Source organism: Odocoileus virginianus, chromosome 9, assembly GCF_023699985.2.
Source record: "Odocoileus virginianus isolate 20LAN1187 ecotype Illinois chromosome 9, Ovbor_1.2, whole genome shotgun sequence".
Classification (NCBI taxonomy): Eukaryota; Metazoa; Chordata; class Mammalia; order Artiodactyla; family Cervidae; genus Odocoileus; species Odocoileus virginianus.
In genome coordinates this window covers 62,830,883-62,849,088 of record NC_069682.1, presented here as the reverse complement: position 1 = coordinate 62,849,088, position 18,206 = coordinate 62,830,883, and the positions used below count along the sequence as shown (strand labels likewise).

Genomic DNA, 18,206 nt, shown 5'->3' with positions numbered 1-18,206 from the left:
CGTAGTCTACTAGATTTCCAAGAAAGATAATTTGGTCCTCACATTTAAGTTTTTGCCATCTGGAATTTACTTCTATAAGTGTTACAGGAAAGATCCAATTTTATTTCCTTTAAGATTTATAGTCAGTTGTGTCAACATCATCTATTAAAAACACATCCTTGGGACTTCCCTGGTGGTCCAGCGGTTAAGAATCTGCCTTGATTAGCCTCCAACTAATGAAAACAAAGGAAAAAAATAAAAAGAATCTGCCTTGAAATGCGGGGACATGGGTTTGATCCCTAGTTGGGGAACTAAGATCCCACATGGAGTGAACAACTAAGCCCCTACACTACAACTACTGAGCTCACATGCTCTGGAGTCTGAGCACACAACTGGAGAGCTCGAATGTTGCAGCTACTGAGCCCACACACCACAACTAGAGTCCACGCAGCGCAACAAAAGACTCTGAGTGACGCAACTAAGACCTGATGTAGTCAAATATAAATTTTTTTTTAAAATCACACCCTTTCCTACTGACCTGAAATACCAATTTGTCATATATTAAATTCCCATTTATGTAGAAATTTACAAACCTCTTCTGTTCAACTGTCTGTCTACTTCTATGCTCATGTTATCATGATTTAAATTCAGTGGCTTTATACAATGTTTTAGTATCTAGAAAGCAAGCTCCCTTTACCTTGACTATTTTTTTTCCAAAACTTTCTTAGGTATTCTCAGGCATTTACTCTTTTATATAAAATTTAAGATGATTTTATCCAAATAAAGGAAAAAACCTTGCTGAAATTCTAATTGAAACTGCTTATCCACCTTCCCAGTTTTATCTTCTACTGCCACTTTCCCATCCCATCCTCCAAGCAACGGCCCCAAGAACTACTGATGATTGCTCAAACTCAACAAGTTTTTTCACACCTTATTATTATAACTCATGCTGTACCCCACTTCAATCCACCTTATGAAGTCTCTACCCTTCAAGGTACAGCTCAAGTATCCTCTTTGGGAAAACTTTTTTTTTTTTGATCCTCCAATCACCCCTCTACCCCATCTCTGAGTGCCTATTACAGGCTATGCATTTTAAGTGTCACGTTAGGTTATTCGTTAGCTTTGTAAAGATATCTTTTACCACAAGTGTGTCAACCTTTTTTGAGGGGAAACCTCACTTCCTGAATCTTTGAGAAGTCCTTGGCACACAGTGCGTACTGAAAGTTTTAGAATGCCAAGGTTTACCAATGGGGAAAAGGAAGATGTTAGAAGCTGTTCCCTTTATGCCATCGAAGGAAGTCCAAAATTTTACATGCTGTATACAAACAAAAAATTGAAAATGTCCATTTGCTTTAAGGTATTTATTAGTTAAAAAAAAAGTAGTTGGAAGGTTTTCAAATATTTAAGGAATATTTAAGTAATATTTAGTGTCCATTCCAGGCAATACATTATTGGAGCGGAAAAAGTGTTTTAAGGAAAAAAGAAGACAAGCTAGCTTTCAAACTCCACTGTACACATAAGAATAGCCTTTCTAGTTTAAAATGCGGATTCCAAAACTCCATCCCTAAAAAGCTTGATTCTATAGGTCTGGGTTAGGGCCTGGGAATTTGCTTTTAAGAAACAGCTACCACCCTTCTCAATTCTGAAGTATAGACAGGAGTATCTTTCTTGAAAAACACTCTGGAAGACCAATCAAACAGGACTGCCCCCCCAGAGGGTATCTGGGAAACATTAAGTGCACTTCTGGTTAACATTATGATCAGGGCATGCTACTGGTTATTTACGGGCAGATCCAGGTTACTTATGGGCAGATCTTCTTAGAGTTCAGAAGACAGTCCTGCACAATGAATAATTATACTACAATTATGCTACATTTTACCTGACTTTCTAATGTCTGCCAGAAAAATCATTGTGTTTTCAATTGTCTAAGCCTAAAAATCTAACTTTTACTCATATACACAAAATATTTTGTGGTGTTTTAATATACACCAACACAATTAACCCTGCAAACTGAGGAAAGTTTTTCATGTTCAGAACCTTACTATACCAAGAACTGTTCACCATTTCAGAACAAGCACATCACCAAAAGTGATAGCATTTTGTGGTATCTGAGTTGCTAATACCACACACTGCTTTCAGGAACACAATCACAAGAACTTCGTATATACTTAGCTCTTATTTCAAAATGTCAAATATGAAGTGCCATATTACTGCCTTACTTCTCAATTTATAAGCAGACACAAGCATCTGACCACTTTATATGTCCTCAAGGATAGCTGGACCTGAGCATTTTCACCAAAATACCAATTTTATAGGAAGGATAGTTAATTCATGGTTTTAATTTGTTATTGTTAGTTTCACAGATTTTTAGTTTCTGCATTGTTAGGTTATATATTATGTGTTAATTTCAACACAGTGAAGCAGTCATTACCAAATATTAGGTCTGGGAATGATGAAAACCTCCAGTCTAGGAAACTAAACACAGTAAATTGTGAAGTAGGTAGGGTGGCATTGTGGCAAACTAGAGAATTAAAGCTCTCTTTAATGGCACAGTCACTACTCAGCCCTAGCCAACTATTACCCTTAAGGAATGCAGACCCAATTTTTCAAGAGACACAGAGAAAATCTGAACTTCTCTGTAAAGTTTACTCTTTAAATGTTTTCAGCTGACTCAAGTTTAAAAAACAAAACAAAACAGGATGCAAGCTAAAAAGAACCCATGGGTCAATTTATGACTCTGAACAAAGATAAAAGCATATGCTAATTTTGATAACTGAATTAGCATGATTCTTGGGGAAGAAAGGTAAGGAGGCGTATATTATGAATGGCCACTGCCACCCTGGAAGTTACCCTAACCCATCTCTGCCCCAGGGCCTGGGGTTATAATCTATCTGTGGAGGTCCTATAACATCATTTGGTTTCACGGTTGCTGCCGTTAGGAGAGGAAAAATGATGAGGGTCAAGTGTAACGTGGCAGATCCAGCAGGCTAAGTCCTGCTGGGCTCGGTTTTGTCAGGGGTCAGCTGCTCTCAAACACACAACTAAGAAACTCCTCTTGCTGGACAGCTCTGGCTGTCCAAATACCAAACCCAGAGATCTCAAAGAACATCAACAGTTTTAGGAACCAGAAATGCTACATAGTCTAGGTCCTCCTGGACAGGGATGTTCATATCAGCATCAACCTCTCAGGAGTCAAAAATCCTGTTGGGCCTTGGCTGCCTAGCCCACTCACCATGGAACTGCTTCTAGTTCTATCCTGCCACTAAATGGACACATCTGTAAGGCACCTTGGGCTGATGCCATTTTTCTAACCATTCACCCAAGAACAGCATGAATGTTTTCCCAATACATAGTAAGAGACATGGAAGAAGGCAATGGCACCCCACTCCAGTACTCTTGCCTAGAAAATCCTGTGGATGGAGGAGCTTGGTAGGCTGCAGTCCATGGGGTCGCTAAGAGTTGCGACTTCTTTCACTTTTCACTTTAACTCATTGGAGAAGGAAACGGCAACCCACTCCAGTGTTCTTGCCTGGAGAATCCCAGAGACGGGGGAGCCTGGTGACGTCTATGGGGTCACACAGAGTCGGACACGACTGAAGTGACTTAGCAGCAGCAGCAGCAGTAGAAGACATAGTAATATCAGGTGCTTTGATACAGCAATATTAATATCACTTATTTATCCTCATGAAAACAACTCAATAGAGAAATGCACTAGACATTCACTGTTGTATTGCATTTAAGACGGGGAAGTGAGCATAATTTAACCGTCCATCAATAATGGATTACCTTCATAATTAGGGCATATTAACTCTATATACTATAATGTAGACATTAAACATAGAGATGAGAAGCATGAAAACAAATAGGAGTTAAACAAATAGTTAAGCAAATAGTCCTGGTTAAAAGCCAGGACTCTGGAACTAAGCTTCTTATATTCAAATCCCAACTCCACCACCTGCAAGCTAAGAAATCTTACAAAAGTTACTCTACCTCTGCATCTGAGCACCCTTATCTGTAAAATGCGAGTAATAGTAGGATAACGGCCCACTTTAGAGTAGTGGTGATTAGAGAATCAAGACATGTAAGATGTTTGGAACATGTATGGGGGGACGTATATATCATGATTACAACTAGAAAAACATTCATGACTGAAAATTAGAAGAATCACAGAAAAAATACGAGTAGTTTTAGCTGAGTAGTAGAACTGTTGTACAGTTTGATGTAATAAGTTCTTATTACTAGCATGAATGCATGCTAAGTCACTTCAGAGATGTCTGACTCTTTGTGACCCTATGGACTGCAGTCCTCCAGGCTCCTCTGTCCATGGGATTTCCCAGGCAAGAAAACTGGAGTGGGCTGCCATGCCCTCCTCCAGAGGATCTTCCTCACCCAGGCATCAAACCCATGTCTCTTGCATCTCCTGCACTGGCAGGTGGGTTCTTTACCTGGGAAGCCCCTAATTAATAACTCTCCATGTCATAAAGGCAGAGCACCGAAGAACTGATGCTTTCGAACAGTGGTGCTGGAGAAGACTCTTGAAAGCCCCTTGGACAGCAAGGTGATCAAACCAGTCAATCCTAAAGGAAATCAATTCTGAATACCCATTGGAAGGACTGATGCTGAAGCTGAAGCTCCAATCCTTTGGCCACCTGATGCAAAGAGCTGACCCACTGGAAAAGACCCTGATGCTGGGAAAGACTAAAGGCAAAAGAGGGCAAGAGAGGATGAGATGGTTGGATGGCATCACCAATTCAAGGGACACGAACTTGGGCAAACTCCAGGAGATGGTAAGGGACAGGGAGGCCTGGCGTGCTGCAGAGTCAGATATGACTTGGTGACTGAACAACAACACGTCAAAGAATTGGTAAGTATATATGGGTAGACTTCACCATACACGCAAATATTCAGACACTGGCATCAAGTTGACTTATTCAATAGACAGTTAATAACCATCTATTATGTACAATGCAGTAGATTAGGAAGGAAACAGATTACTAGGACTTGGTTACTATTTCACTAAGTTTATAGTCTAATTGGGGAGGTCAAAACAATACATAAATAACTAACATAAGTTAAAAAATTCAAGTTCTGAACACCCCCTTAAAAAAAAAAAAAACAAGAAAAGCTTTAGGCAAGATATTTTCTAAGTTTAGAGGACAAAATATTACTTTTGGATGAAAGAAAGGCTGAGCTGGAAAACAAAAAGATAAGCTCAGGGAAGACTACAGTATATGGGGCATATGAATTGGGTACTGAAAGAAGGTTATAAATTTTAACAGAGATAAGAAAATGCAGTGGATAAGAGAACAGAAGGGGCAGCCAATATGTAAGAGGAAGGACACTTGCATCAAGTAGCAAAAAATGGCATCAGAAACTAAAAACCTAGACTGGCAGAAACGAAAGCTACGTACAGAAGGCAGTAGGGTTTCAAGATAAGCAGTGACTTATCTTGAATTTATGGAATAAGTTCATTATTATAATTATAATAATTATGAAAGACTATGAATACTAGGACTGGAGATCTGAAATTAATGTAGTAAAAACTGGGGGCAGAGATGAGAAAAAGTTTAATTTTATCACAGGAATAACACAACAGGAACTGAATTCCTACTAAGGAAATTTGATGGAAGTGTCCAACACAGGCTGAGGGGAGAGCAGAAAAGCAAACCCCAGTGTGTCTGATACACCAAGGAAGGGAAGGGCAGGAAGGATGGGAACATGGCAGGGAGGGTTGGGCGCTGTGGTGAAATAGGAAGACATAACTGAAGTCAGATGGTTGAGAGCTTTGACTGCTATGTTAAGGTTCTTACGAGTCTCCTTCCCAGCTCTCAGGGCTGTTGGCTATCAACTTGAGCTGCGAGCTGCAAAGTCTCCACTTTCAACACTCCAGAAGTAAATGTGATATTGAATTGAAAGTGAAAGTTGCTCAGTCCGACTCTTTGCAACCCCATGGACTATACAGTCCACAGAATTCTCCAGGCCAGGACACTGGAGTGGGTAGCTGTTCCCTTCTCCAGAGGATCTTCCCAACCCAGGGATCAAACCAGGGTCTCCTGCATTGCAGGTGGATTTTTTACCAGATAGGAGGAAGGCAAAAATGACAGTGCTCCCCTGAAGATCACTTAATATCTTTCCCAACTGTACACATATCCACTTTCTATGTAATCTCTGGATGTTTCTAATGTCAGGTTATTGTGTGCTAGGTAACAGCTTATGGCTTATAAGAACTACCACAGAGTAACATGAGGGTCTGGTCTAACTGACAAATTACCAAAATGATCAATACGGTGGTAGATACACTAAGACCACAGTCTGGCATTAATTACATCAACTGACTCAGCCAATATTTATTACATGCCTTCTATACACCAAGCATGGGGAATATCATAATGGATAAACATCATTCTTGTTCCTAAGGCACTTCAAATCTAATTACAGAAAACAATTGTTTTTAACTTTGTAAAATAAATTCATGCATCAGTTATTTCATTGAACAAACATTTATAAAACACCTGCTATGTATCAGATATTGTCCTAACATGTAGGGAGGCAAATATGAATATGACACAATGGCTGCTCAAGAAAGTTTCATAGTGAAGAAGAGAAACACACAATGAATAAATCCATGATACAGTAGCATTCAATATGATAACTGAGGTGATGATTTATGAAGGGAACAGCCTACAACAAAAAAACTACTGCAGATCGTGCTGGATAACAATGCACCTTTGTACAATTGACCATTTTCAAAAAGTTCTCACGTTACTTCACTTTAATTCCGTAACAAGCCTAGAAAGTTAAGAAGACAGATGTCACTAGCCACTACGACTTGCTCACTCACATCAAGCAACAAGTGAGCTGGGGCAAGAAATTCCACCTCTTGCTGCGAAGTCCAATGCTCCTTCTTTTGTTCGGACTCTGCACCTCACCATATGACCTTGGACAAGTCACTTGGCATTTCTTTGTCATAGTTTCCTCACCTCTAAAACAGGGAGAATACCTGCAGTACCTAGCTACAGTGACTCAGGAGAAGGATCAAACAAAGCAATGTAAGTCAACATACTCTGAGTAATACAAATTCAAGATAGACACTATCAGGCATGCTTTATTTCTCTAAGGAAAAATAGGGTATAGGGTGCCAAAACACTGAATAAATGAACTGAGTAAATAAATGCTGGATTTTAAGGCACATACATGTGTTCAAGGTCACGCATAGAACTTTTATAACTAACAAAGACAAAAAGAACATATTTCATATTTCTGTTGTAGTCCTATTGACCTCTATGGCAAATATCAATCAACCTTGGCCAAAAAGGAATGTATTCACCTGTACACCAGATTCTCACTGTTAGGGATCCTATAACATGCCTGAATTACAAGAGAGAGAGACAAGTTCTGCCTGCATTCCTTCCGAAAAGTGAAAACAGGTAGTTTTTGCTAGTCTACTACTGCCCCCCCAAAGAATACTCTGCCTATCCCCATCACCACCACAATGCTCATGCTCATCTTTGATGTCTCACACTTGCTCTAATATAGTAACCATAACTATATGTTACTTAAATTTGAATTAAATTACAAATTCAGTTCAGTTACACTAGTTAAATTTCAAGTCCTCCATATCACATGTGGCTAATGGCTACCATATTGGACAGTGCAGATATAGAACAGTTCCAGAAATTTCTATTTGGCAAAGCTGCCTTAGATACTACACTTTTACTTTTATTACAACCCTTATTAGACTATAGATTCCTGAAGGAAAGGAGCTGTGTCGTATTTATCGTAACATCCCCAGTTTATACAGCAAAGTACATGTCATACGATGAAAAGCACTCACTATTTATCTAACTTAGTATCTCAAACATAGCACACTACTCTGTCCACTTCCCCATCCCCAAAACACACACACACACAAGAAACAAGACATCCTCTTACGAGAGGCGTGAGGGTGGAAGGGGATACTGTGTACAGAGCAAGAAGACCTGCATTCTAGTCTTGGATGTGCTACAGCCAACCATGTAGTCCTGAGCAAGTTACCTACTTTCTTCATCTATAAAAACATGTACCTTAATTCTAAAACTCTTAATCAGCTTGCACCAAAGAAAACAATGTATTCTATCTGAAAGGTCTTTACAGATGTCAGGCAATACATCTACTAACTCCGATGGGTACCTCATATTTAAAAGAATCATTTCTAGTCCTTAGGCTCTCATGATTACAGTCACTTTTGGTCTTTAACTGAGTCTGTAGTTTTTCACCTTTTCTTGGGGATCAACTAGAGACTTAAACCTGAGGCTTAAAGATTAAGTTTCTTTCATGTGCTGAGGCCAGAATGGAATACTCTGCGACATCTATCAGAGAAACAAGGGCAAGTTTCTTGAGTATCTGGATTTAACATAAATTATCCATCAGTTTCTACATTTGCCTTAGCCTAAAATTTGAGAAAACAATATAAAACTGAACCAAGAAAATCTTTCTATAACAATCTGTATAACGTAAAAAGAGTGCCATTACATGAAATGTGCTTTTTATTCAGTCCATATACTTCACCATATTTAACTGCAATAAAATCTTTATTGTCAAAAAACCTCTTCATAATGACCTTCACACACATACTCACTCACTCTTACAAACCTTACATGGTTTTAAGACGAGCCAAGAACAAATATAATCTAAATTACCAGCCTGCCTTCCTTTATAATTTGTAAATATGTTGGACAATAGCAGTTCAGGCATTCTGTAATAAATATATATATACTGTCAATTCTTCTGACATCAAGGTTTCAATCTTTGTTAAGTATTTCTTAAATTCTCCCTCCCAGTAATAGGATGAACTACCAACAGCACTTCCATCTATTAGTATTTACCAAGTGCCAACAAGGTAGTAACATTTGAAAGTGTTAAGCTGCTCAGTGGTACCCAATTCTTTGTGAGCCCATGGAGGGTAGCCTGCCAGACTCTTCTATCCATGGGATTTCCCAGAAAAGAATACTGGAGTGGGTAGCCATTCCCTTCTCCAGGGGATCTTCTCGACCCAGGGATCGAACCCGGGTCTCCTGCATTGCAGGCAGACTCTTTACTCTCTGAGCCACCAGGAAAGCCCAATTACACTGAGTGGATGATAACCAAACACTTACTTTGGACAGCATAGTGTTCAGCAGGGAACACAGACAAAGGTCTAAGAGTAATAAAAAGGTTTCCACTACAGAACTGATTGTATCTGCTTGTGATAAAACTAGATATTAAAAATCAACCAATGTTGACTGCACGTAGTCCTTTCAAGTGTATCCCTAAGTGCTAAGTGTGCAACTTAGTGCAATTTGAGTGCTAAGAATGCAATGTGTTTATTCAACTTGGGGAAATTAATTAACCTAACTAGAGTATTTTCAAGCAAAAAAAGAGCAAAACTCTGTAGACTAAGAACTACCAAACACCTTTTTCAAAAATGAAAATAGAGAAGGATCTGCTTGCCGCATGCAATTATGTGGCATAAGAGGGACTCAGACATTCCATTCAGTAAAACCTTTGTTGAGACTGTATGTCAAAGCACTGGGAGGAATCCAGAGATGAGAAAAGATGGTTCAAGTCGCTCACAATCTTAGCAGGAGAGAGAGGAACATGGCATAGAAAGATCATTGGTAAATTTCATTAGGATCATGCTAAGGAGCAGATAGGAAAGGTTGTTGGGAGTGAGGGGTTGGGGGGGAAGGGTCACAGATAGAGACATCCTGAAGGTTAAAAACGCTGGCAGTTATGCAGCCAAAGACAGGAAGGAAAGGCTCCATGCACGTGTGTAAGAAAGAGCAGAAGTGTGTGTGTTTGGGTAGCGCAGGGAGAAACCAAAGATGACAGTCTAGGCAAAGAACAACATATGCAAACAACACCCTGGGATCAGAGACACTATATCCGTGAGTACTGTGTATCTAGGAAAATTGCAAGGTAACAGTTTTGCAGGAGATGTACCCACTTTAACAGGTCCAGCTGACTAGGAAATCCTGCACAGAAAGTTACTTCCCACCCCCAATAGGATTTCACAAGGTGCAATGAGCCTAATGAAAAGATTATCTGCGGGTGGAACCAGAGTTTAAAAAAAAAAGTCCCAGAAGATTCTCCTACACACTTAAACTGGAGAAAACACTGAAACGTTTTCTTGAGATGCAAAATTATCTAGCAGTTCCCAAACTTTGCTGCACACTGAATTCATGGCGGGGAGGGGGGGTGCGGATCTTTAAGAAATACTGTCTGGAGTCGTCCCCGCCCCCCCGCCCCCCAGCTCCCCTCCCAGACACGCTGACTTAATTGGCCTGGCTCTGTTACCTGTGCGTCATAAATCTTTAAAAAGCTGTTCCAGGTCATTTTTACGTGCAGCGAAGTTGGAGAGCCACTGACCTAATAGTTAAGAACTTAGATCTGGAGTCAAATTTACCAGCTCTGTGACCTTGGGCATAGACGTCACCTAACCATTACGGGCCTCAGTTGCCTCATCAGGAAGATGGGGATAATCATCCTCCCTTACCGGGTTGTTGTTAACTTGGATGGGGTGAACGTAATGGCCTGGCACAACGCCCGGCGTATAGTAAGCGCTAAAGAAGGACTACTTGTTCATCTTCATTATTAACTCTTCCTCCTCGAGAGTCACCATGCAATGGGCAGCATCGTCCCCACAGGGCGGCAGCCACTCGACCAACCTTGCTGCTGGACCAGATTCTTCGCCGGAGTTGTCCAGCTCCGCTCCAGACCCGCCTCCTCCCCCAGGCTGCCAGGAAAGAGCTTCTCCCGGCCAGGGCAGCTCTCAAGACCCACCCCGGGTTTGAGCAGACCCGACAGAGGCCAAGCTCCCCCGGACCTCGTGAGTCCCCCTCCTCCCAAAAAATGAGATGCGCTTCCGAAGGCCGGCCCCTTAGAGCCTCCGAGACCGAGAAACAAGGCTTAGACATCCCTGGACCAGCCTGAGGGGAGAAGAGGGGAGGGTCTGGCCGAAACCTGGAGGCCCGCCCGCTTACCTGAGGCGACGGGCGGGGCCCGCATCGCTGGGGTGGGCGCCGCCGCCGGCCGCACTCGGCCTTCCGCCTCACGCCACCCGCGCCATAGGACCGGCGCTTTCGCTGCCCTGGCCGGCTGTCCTCAGGCGGTCGTTCTGTGCACTCGTCAGCGACTCTCCCACGGCGCCCGGGGACGACGAAGGCCAGTCGGGCCGGCCGGCTGGGATCTGCTCAGGCAACTTCCGACTGCCAGGGGCGGCAGCGTCAAATAACTCCCCGAGCCGACTGGGCCACTGCGCGTGCGCGGCGCGCCTGATCAGAGACTTGTGTGGGTCCCAGACGGCGGCGTCAAATAATTCCCAAGACACGGAGCCGGAAGCTGCGCGTGCGCAGCTATCCCAGATCGCCGCGCGCGGGACATAGTCCCTCCTCCTTTTCCGGATCAGGAAGACCAGGAGTGGAGTGACGGATACTCCTGCCTCATCGCAGTACGGGCGTGGAGGCGGTCCACCTGCGTCTGTACGAATCAGTCGGAACTCTGCCTGGTTTTGATGCGAACGAAGTAAGGTCTTCTCTGCAAGTTTCTAGCTCCTACTCAGGTTCCAGGAATTTCTCACGTCCCACCATTACAGCACCCTTCTTTTGAAATGCGGCCTTTACCCCCCCCCCCCCCCGCCCCCTTATAGCATTATGAGCAATGCACAATTCCAGGCCAGATGTGAGTTACCAGGATGAATCAGACGTCAACTTCAGAGCCTGTCGTTAAGGAGCTGAGTCTGGTAAAGGCAGTATCATTATTACTAGTAGTGATAATAGCAAGAGATACCAGTTTGAGCACCTACAATGCACCACACGTTTCGTCAACAGTACCACTTCCAATCGTTTGGTTTCAGCTTCAATGAAGAAAATGATAAATGCCATTAGATAGATACAGCTCAAATGCCTTGAGGGTGTAGAAGAGGAAACTTGGGCTGGAAGAGAAGAGGAGGGAGAACCTGGCCTTGAGATTGTCCTTGATATTCAGAGAGGTGGGGATCAGGGTAATAGCGCTGCAGTCACCATCTGCAAAAAGCAGAATGGAGCATAGAAGATGCTGACTCCTCCTCCTTACCCTCAGAGGAGACCATGGAGCAAAGAGTGACAAAGGAAGTGGAATCCTCATAGAAAAGAGAAGAGTGTTTAAAATTTTGTACACACACGAAAGTAGCTAGAGGAGAGCTATATCTAGGTCACTTTGTGAATCATAGCTATACATTTCAATTAAACACCGCGTGGCAAATGTTATGAGAGGCTCTCAATATTTATTCCAAGCACTTAAACTTGCTTTTCTAAACTACAGAGGCTGGAAAGCAAAGCACACACTTCCCAACTTCTTTTGCAGTTGGGAGTGGCAGTAAGACAAAGTTCTGGCCAATAAGATAATAGGTAGAAGTCTCAAGGGAGAGCTTCCTTTTCAGAATAAAAAGGAACTCCTTGGAGAAGTTTGTGAGCTTCACCCTTCCCCTAATTCATGCTTGGAACTGAGGCACAACACCTGGAGGTACAGCAGTCATCTTGGCACCATGAGGAGGCTTGTGCTAGGGAAGGTGAAACAGAAGGACAAAAGAAGCCTGGTTTCGGACATACTCAAGCAGCTGCACAAACCCTGGACTGCCTTCCTGTTTTATAGGGGAATGGGTGGGGGGTGGGGGGAGATTCTTATTTAGATCACGATTTTTTTTTAGTTATCGGTTACTTTCAATCAGACTCATTCCTAACATAATAAATATGGAACTCCTGTAATATAACAGACAGGTAAGGGGCTAATAATGGAGGTGACAAATTAGAAGAGCGATGGATGATAGAAACTGGGAAAAATGACAGACATAGAGGACTGGGAACCTGTCAGAGCCTTTGGGGAGATGATGAAAATAATCTTGTCTCCTACCTGGTGACTTTAATTCATTCCTGCAAGTTCTGCCTCTAAGTGAAAAGCTGATAAATGAAAAAAATTACATTTCCATTAATTTTGATGAGAAAAAATATGTTTAATTCCAACTCAAGACACCTAAATATTTTAATATGGGCCTGGTGCACTGGGAAGACCCAGAGGAACTGGGTGGAGAGGGAGGTGGGAGGGGGGATCAGGATGGGGAATACATGTAAATCCATGGCTGATTCATGTCAATGTATGACAAAAACCACTACAATATTGTAAAGTAATTATCCTCCAACTAATAAAAATAAAAAATATATATATATAGCAATGAAAAATGCAAACAAAAATCATAAGCAATAAATAAATAAAATTAAGAATATGACTTCTACATAAAATGTAAGGTATAAGGACTAATACACTGACCAAGAAGATAAGATTTAATATTAGGTGGGGGCAGGGGAGGTGGAGGAAAGATGCACATGAGTCATTCTTTAAAGGTGATATTTCTGCACCTTTTTCATAATCAGTTTTTAAAAAAAAACTTTAAGGGTTTCTCTTAAACCAACATAAAATTATAGCACACACAAGGCACCTTGAGGGAAAATGAAGACTAAATATCAGAACACTTTGAAACGTGGGGAAAAGTATGCATACACAATAGACTGAAGAGATGTGAAATGCTATGTAGAAAAAACATTTGGATTCTCCAAAACAGATTGGTTCTCCATTGTAAATCTAACTATAAAAGTAGAATAAAGTGGGGAATTATCATCTGAAACTGAAATGGAACAGTTACATCAACTTTTCTGGCAGAATTTTTTCCTAAATTGATGACACCAATATACGTAGTCTATCCCCCAGTACTTCTTACAATGTAACTAACATCTTCCCACTGAGAGATGGGATCCATACTCCCTCCTCTTGAGTCTGGCTGGCAGCTGTGACTGTTCTAGCCAATAGGGCAGAAGCAATACTCTGTGACTTCTGGGGCTAGGTCATAAAGAGGATACAGCTTCCACCTGGCTTGCCCTCTTTTGCAATGCTCACCCTCAGAACCCAGTTACCATATTGGGAGGAAGCTCAGACCACAGGAAGAGAGCATATGGAGATGTTTCAGCTGACAACTTGAGAATGTTTCAGCTGACAACATCAATGGCCAGACATGTGAATGAGGAAGCCTTCAAATGAATCCAGTCCCCAGGCTTCAAGCCAGCCCACCTAAAATCAAGCAGAACAAAGACAAGAAAACCTCAGCCCAAACAGCAGATTCTTGAGCAAAATAAATATTGTCATTGTCTTAAACCACTAAGTTTTAGGGTAAATTGTATGGAATCATAGTAACTGGGACAGTTTTCAAGAGCCATAATTGAGAAAAGTTGTTAACTGAACAGATGTATGAGAAGTATGTTGTCTGTAGCAAATTTTTCTTTTTTCCTTTTTTCCTTTTTTTAGTTGAGCTGAACTTGCTTGGTGTAGATAATGGTTGAGAAGACCCACTTGTATTTCTCCTGAACCCAACACAATAGTGGCACAGCGTTGGTGCTCAGTGAACATTTATTGGATAGATAGGTGAGTGGGTGGAAAATCCATTGGCTCAGCACTGAACCCACTTTCTTGCTGGACTATTAAAGTCTTAATGAATAATATTCATTGGTAGTGGTAGTAACCATTACTAGACCTGGGCAAGAAGTCCCCAGGCTTCCTTGGTGGCTCAGCGGTAAAAAATCTGCCTGCAGTGCAAGAGCCATAGGAGACACGTGTTCGATCCCTGGGTTGGGAAGATCCCCTGGAGGAGGGCATGGCTTGCCTGGAGAATCCCCATGGACAGAGGAGTCTGGAGGTCTACAGTCCATAGGGTTGCAAAGAGTTGGACACAACTGACGCGACTTAGCACAGCAAGGGGTACCCTGCCCCAGACCCTGTGCTTCAAGCAGTACTTCATTTTGGAATGGTATTCCTCAAATTTTTCTAAGTGCTTTTCTTAGGCCAACAATGCCATCTTGGTCAGGTGCCCCAATTAGACCAGTCCCCACGAGGGGTCTGTTAGCCAGAAATTTCTAACTTGAAATTTTCTAAGGCTCCCTCCAGTGGTGGGGACTGACCAGTGCCAGGAGGGCCATCCAAGCAGGACTAAGCAGTCCCAGACCACATCCATCCCCTATGGGTCTCATTCTCCATTTCTTCTCTTTAAGGAACTCTTCGACCCTCTATCTTACCCCTCACCCTTCCCTCACGTATGTGTGGGTTGACCAGATGCCCTGAGATACTCCAGGACTTATGTCACGAACCTTACAGCCAGCTGTGGTTCCAAGTGGACAGCCTGATAAGGACCTCACTCTTGGTATCTGGTGCAGTAATTTTTTCACCAATTTGTGAAAGATTGGGCTGCCAAAATGGCTTTAACATGCTGATTTTGAGGATTCTCACTCACATTGAAACCAGGCTGGGTTTCAGATTCTGAGCTACCAGCAGTCCCCTGCAGATGCTTGAGCTGCAAGCATGGGCCCAGGCATTGGCTTGCACTGCTCTGTTCAGACCACACTGCCTGACCTACTGCAGCCAGAGCAGTGGAGAGAAGGGCAGTAGATGGCCTTCACTCTGTGTATTCTGCAGCCTCTTCCCCAGCTGGCCACCGGCATGGTCACCTCACTCCCTTTGGCAAAAGCGGCCATGCCTGTCTCCTCTGCGGACTTCTGAGATGTTGCTCTGCAATGCCAGTGCACTCTTCCCACTGATGTCTTTGTGAAGCTTTGTATTTCCCAGTCTTGACTCGCCTCAAGCAGAACACAGCTAAACCTGTGAGAGCAGAACCCGCAGAGGGTCTATTAGAAGTGGTGAGATGTTTATAAGGAGGCGGCACATTCTGAAAAAAGGTAGCACTTACTGGCAACACCTGTAACACTGGAGCAAACTTCATTACTCGGAAATTCTTATTTTAAAAAGAGGTTAAACCTGTATTTTTGTGTGACTTTTTTCACTACTGGGAAGTTGTCTGTCTTGGATTTGGAAAGGACAGCTTTTATTAGATGATAAATCGCTTGCTCCCAACAAAGCAATGTCTTTAGCGGAGCTAAATCAAATATAACATAAACTCTGGTTTCCCTTAACACCTCTGACAGAAACCACAAGGCCAACTTACTTCACAAAGCTACGATAGGGAACACATCTCATCCCTTTTCTCTGTAAAATTGAAAAGAATCTGTTCTGTACCTCCACTTTTCGGACGTGGTGGGCAATTCAATCTCAGTGTTTTACTGTGGTTCTGATTCTGTCAGGGCTCTCCAGGCTAACGTCCCGGTGGAGTGCCCAAGACCAGAACACTGGGGAGCAACCCTCTGAACTCCTGTCCACACTCCTGTCCACAGTGCAGGGAAGTCTACTGGCTGCTGAGTCACATGTTCCCTTTACTGGAGAGAAGTTCTCAATGAAGTTGTTTGCAGTTATAAACTTGCTCCTTACATACCGATTTAGCTGCATTCCAGAAGTTTTGCTATATATTATTTTCATTGTGGTTAAAGTCTAAGCATTGTCTAAAGTTTTTTTTTAAGGTATTGTCTTTATTTTTTTGTTTGTTTTGGCTGTGCATGTGGCTACACCTCTAGCTGCGGCACTCGGGCTTCTCTTTGGTTTCTCTTGTTGTGGAGTACAGCTTCTAGGGCACGTGAGCTCAGTAGTTGTGGTTCCTGGGCTCTAGAGCATGGGCCCAGCCGCTCCACGGCATGTGGAATCTTCCCAGGCCAGGGATGGAATCCATGTCTCCTGCATTGGCAGGCAGACTCCTTACCACTCAGCCACCAGGGAAGCCCTGACGTTTTGCTTTTGTGTCTTTATGTTGTAGTCACATATTCTAATCTGTGTGATTCTGATGCATTGGTATTTGAGACTTGCTTTGCAGCAGATAACGTGGTCAGTAGTTGGAAATATTCCAAATGTGCTTGAGAAAGAGATAAACTCTCTCATTGTTGAGCATAGATTTCTAAATATGTTTTCTAAAATATCTATCAAAATTAAGCCTATATTCCAAAGACTAGAGTATGGATAGGGAAAAATAGTGGGGATGTCTGGCAGCAACCACTTTAACCAAGTAATCAAGGTGATAAAGCATGCTGATGTCATGTACTCTCTGATATGACATGATGAGAGTGGCATTTCACCTCTGTGATACTCTTTCCCAAAACCCATAACTCCAGTCTAATCATGAGAAAACATCAGAAAAACCCAAACTGAGAGACATTCTACAAAATACTTTTACCAACACTTTTCAAAAAAACAGTCAAGGCCATGAAAAATAAGGAAAGACTGAGAAACTCTTTCAGATTAGAGTTTAAGGAAAATAAGGAAAAAATAATGACTAAATATAATGTGATATTCTGGATTGGATCTTGGTACTTTGGCCACCTGATGTGAAGAGGTGACTCAGTGGAAAAGACCCTGATCCTGGGAAAGATTGAGGGCAGGAGAAGAAAAGGATGATAGAGGATGAGATGGTTGGATGGCATCACTGATTCAATGGACATGAGTTTGAGCAAGCTCCAGGAGATGGTGAAGGACAGGGACGCCTGGTGTGCTGCAGTCCATGGGGTTGCGAAGAGTTGGACATTACCAAGCAACTGAACAACAACAACAACAGAAAACGGACATGAGTGGGGAAACTGGGGATAACCAAGTTGAGCTTGGAGTTCAGTTAATGGTATTTAATACCAATATTAAGTTCTTAATTTTGACAAATGTGCTTATTAGGAACACCTGGGTAAAGGATACGTGGAAACGCTCTGTACTAGGTTTTAAACTTCTCTGCAAATCTAAAACTATTCAAAAACATTGGGTTGACCAAAAAGTTCATTCAGGTTTTCCCATAATTTTTTATGAAAAACCCTGAATGAAATTTTTGGTCAACCCAATAAAATGTTCATTTTTAAAAGTCAAGCCTATTAATCATATCATTCAAATTTTCTAGTAAAAATAAAGTCAGGAAAAAATTAAAGGGGAGAGCTCTGCCTCTACTTCTCCAAACACTTCTAATATAGAACTTTCAACTCCACAGTCCCCTTTGTGATGCGTGTGTGCATGCTCAGTCATGTCTGACTCTTTGCAGCTCCATGGGCTATATCCCACCAGGCTCTTCTGTCCAGGGAATTTTCCAGACAAGAATACTGGAGTGGGTTGCCATTTTCTTCTCCAGGGCATCTTCCTGTCAAAGCCCCCAAGACAGGGAAACAAACACAAAACTTGGCCATCTTCTTGATATGGTGCAGAAGACCCTTCAATAAATAATAAGAAGGGTCAATAATTTAATGAGGTAGGGCAGCTGGTATATCAAGAGTCATCCA

The 18,206-nt window shown here is 42.2% G+C and overlaps 1 protein-coding gene and 1 long non-coding RNA gene across 5 annotated transcripts in view; one reads left to right on the top strand and one right to left on the bottom strand.

Annotated features, from left to right (window-relative positions):
• Nucleotides 1–11,179, bottom strand: part of RALGAPB (Ral GTPase activating protein non-catalytic subunit beta) — an 87,274-nt gene extending 76,095 nt beyond the window's left edge. For all 4 annotated transcript variants that reach the window (XM_070472621.1, XM_070472622.1, XM_020909080.2 and 1 more), the window contains exon 1: nucleotides 10,980–11,179. The gene's annotated coding sequence lies outside the window, so the exon portion shown is untranslated. The remainder of the gene's footprint in view (nucleotides 1–10,979) is intronic.
• Nucleotides 11,180–11,331: 152 nt separating this feature from the next.
• On the top strand, nucleotides 11,332–16,411 carry LOC110147551 (uncharacterized). The gene is made up of 3 exons (XR_002316910.2): nucleotides 11,332–11,520; nucleotides 14,329–14,445; nucleotides 15,069–16,411. It is a non-coding gene; the product is annotated as an uncharacterized lncRNA (long non-coding RNA).
• The last annotated feature ends 1,795 nt before the right edge of the window (nucleotides 16,412–18,206 follow it).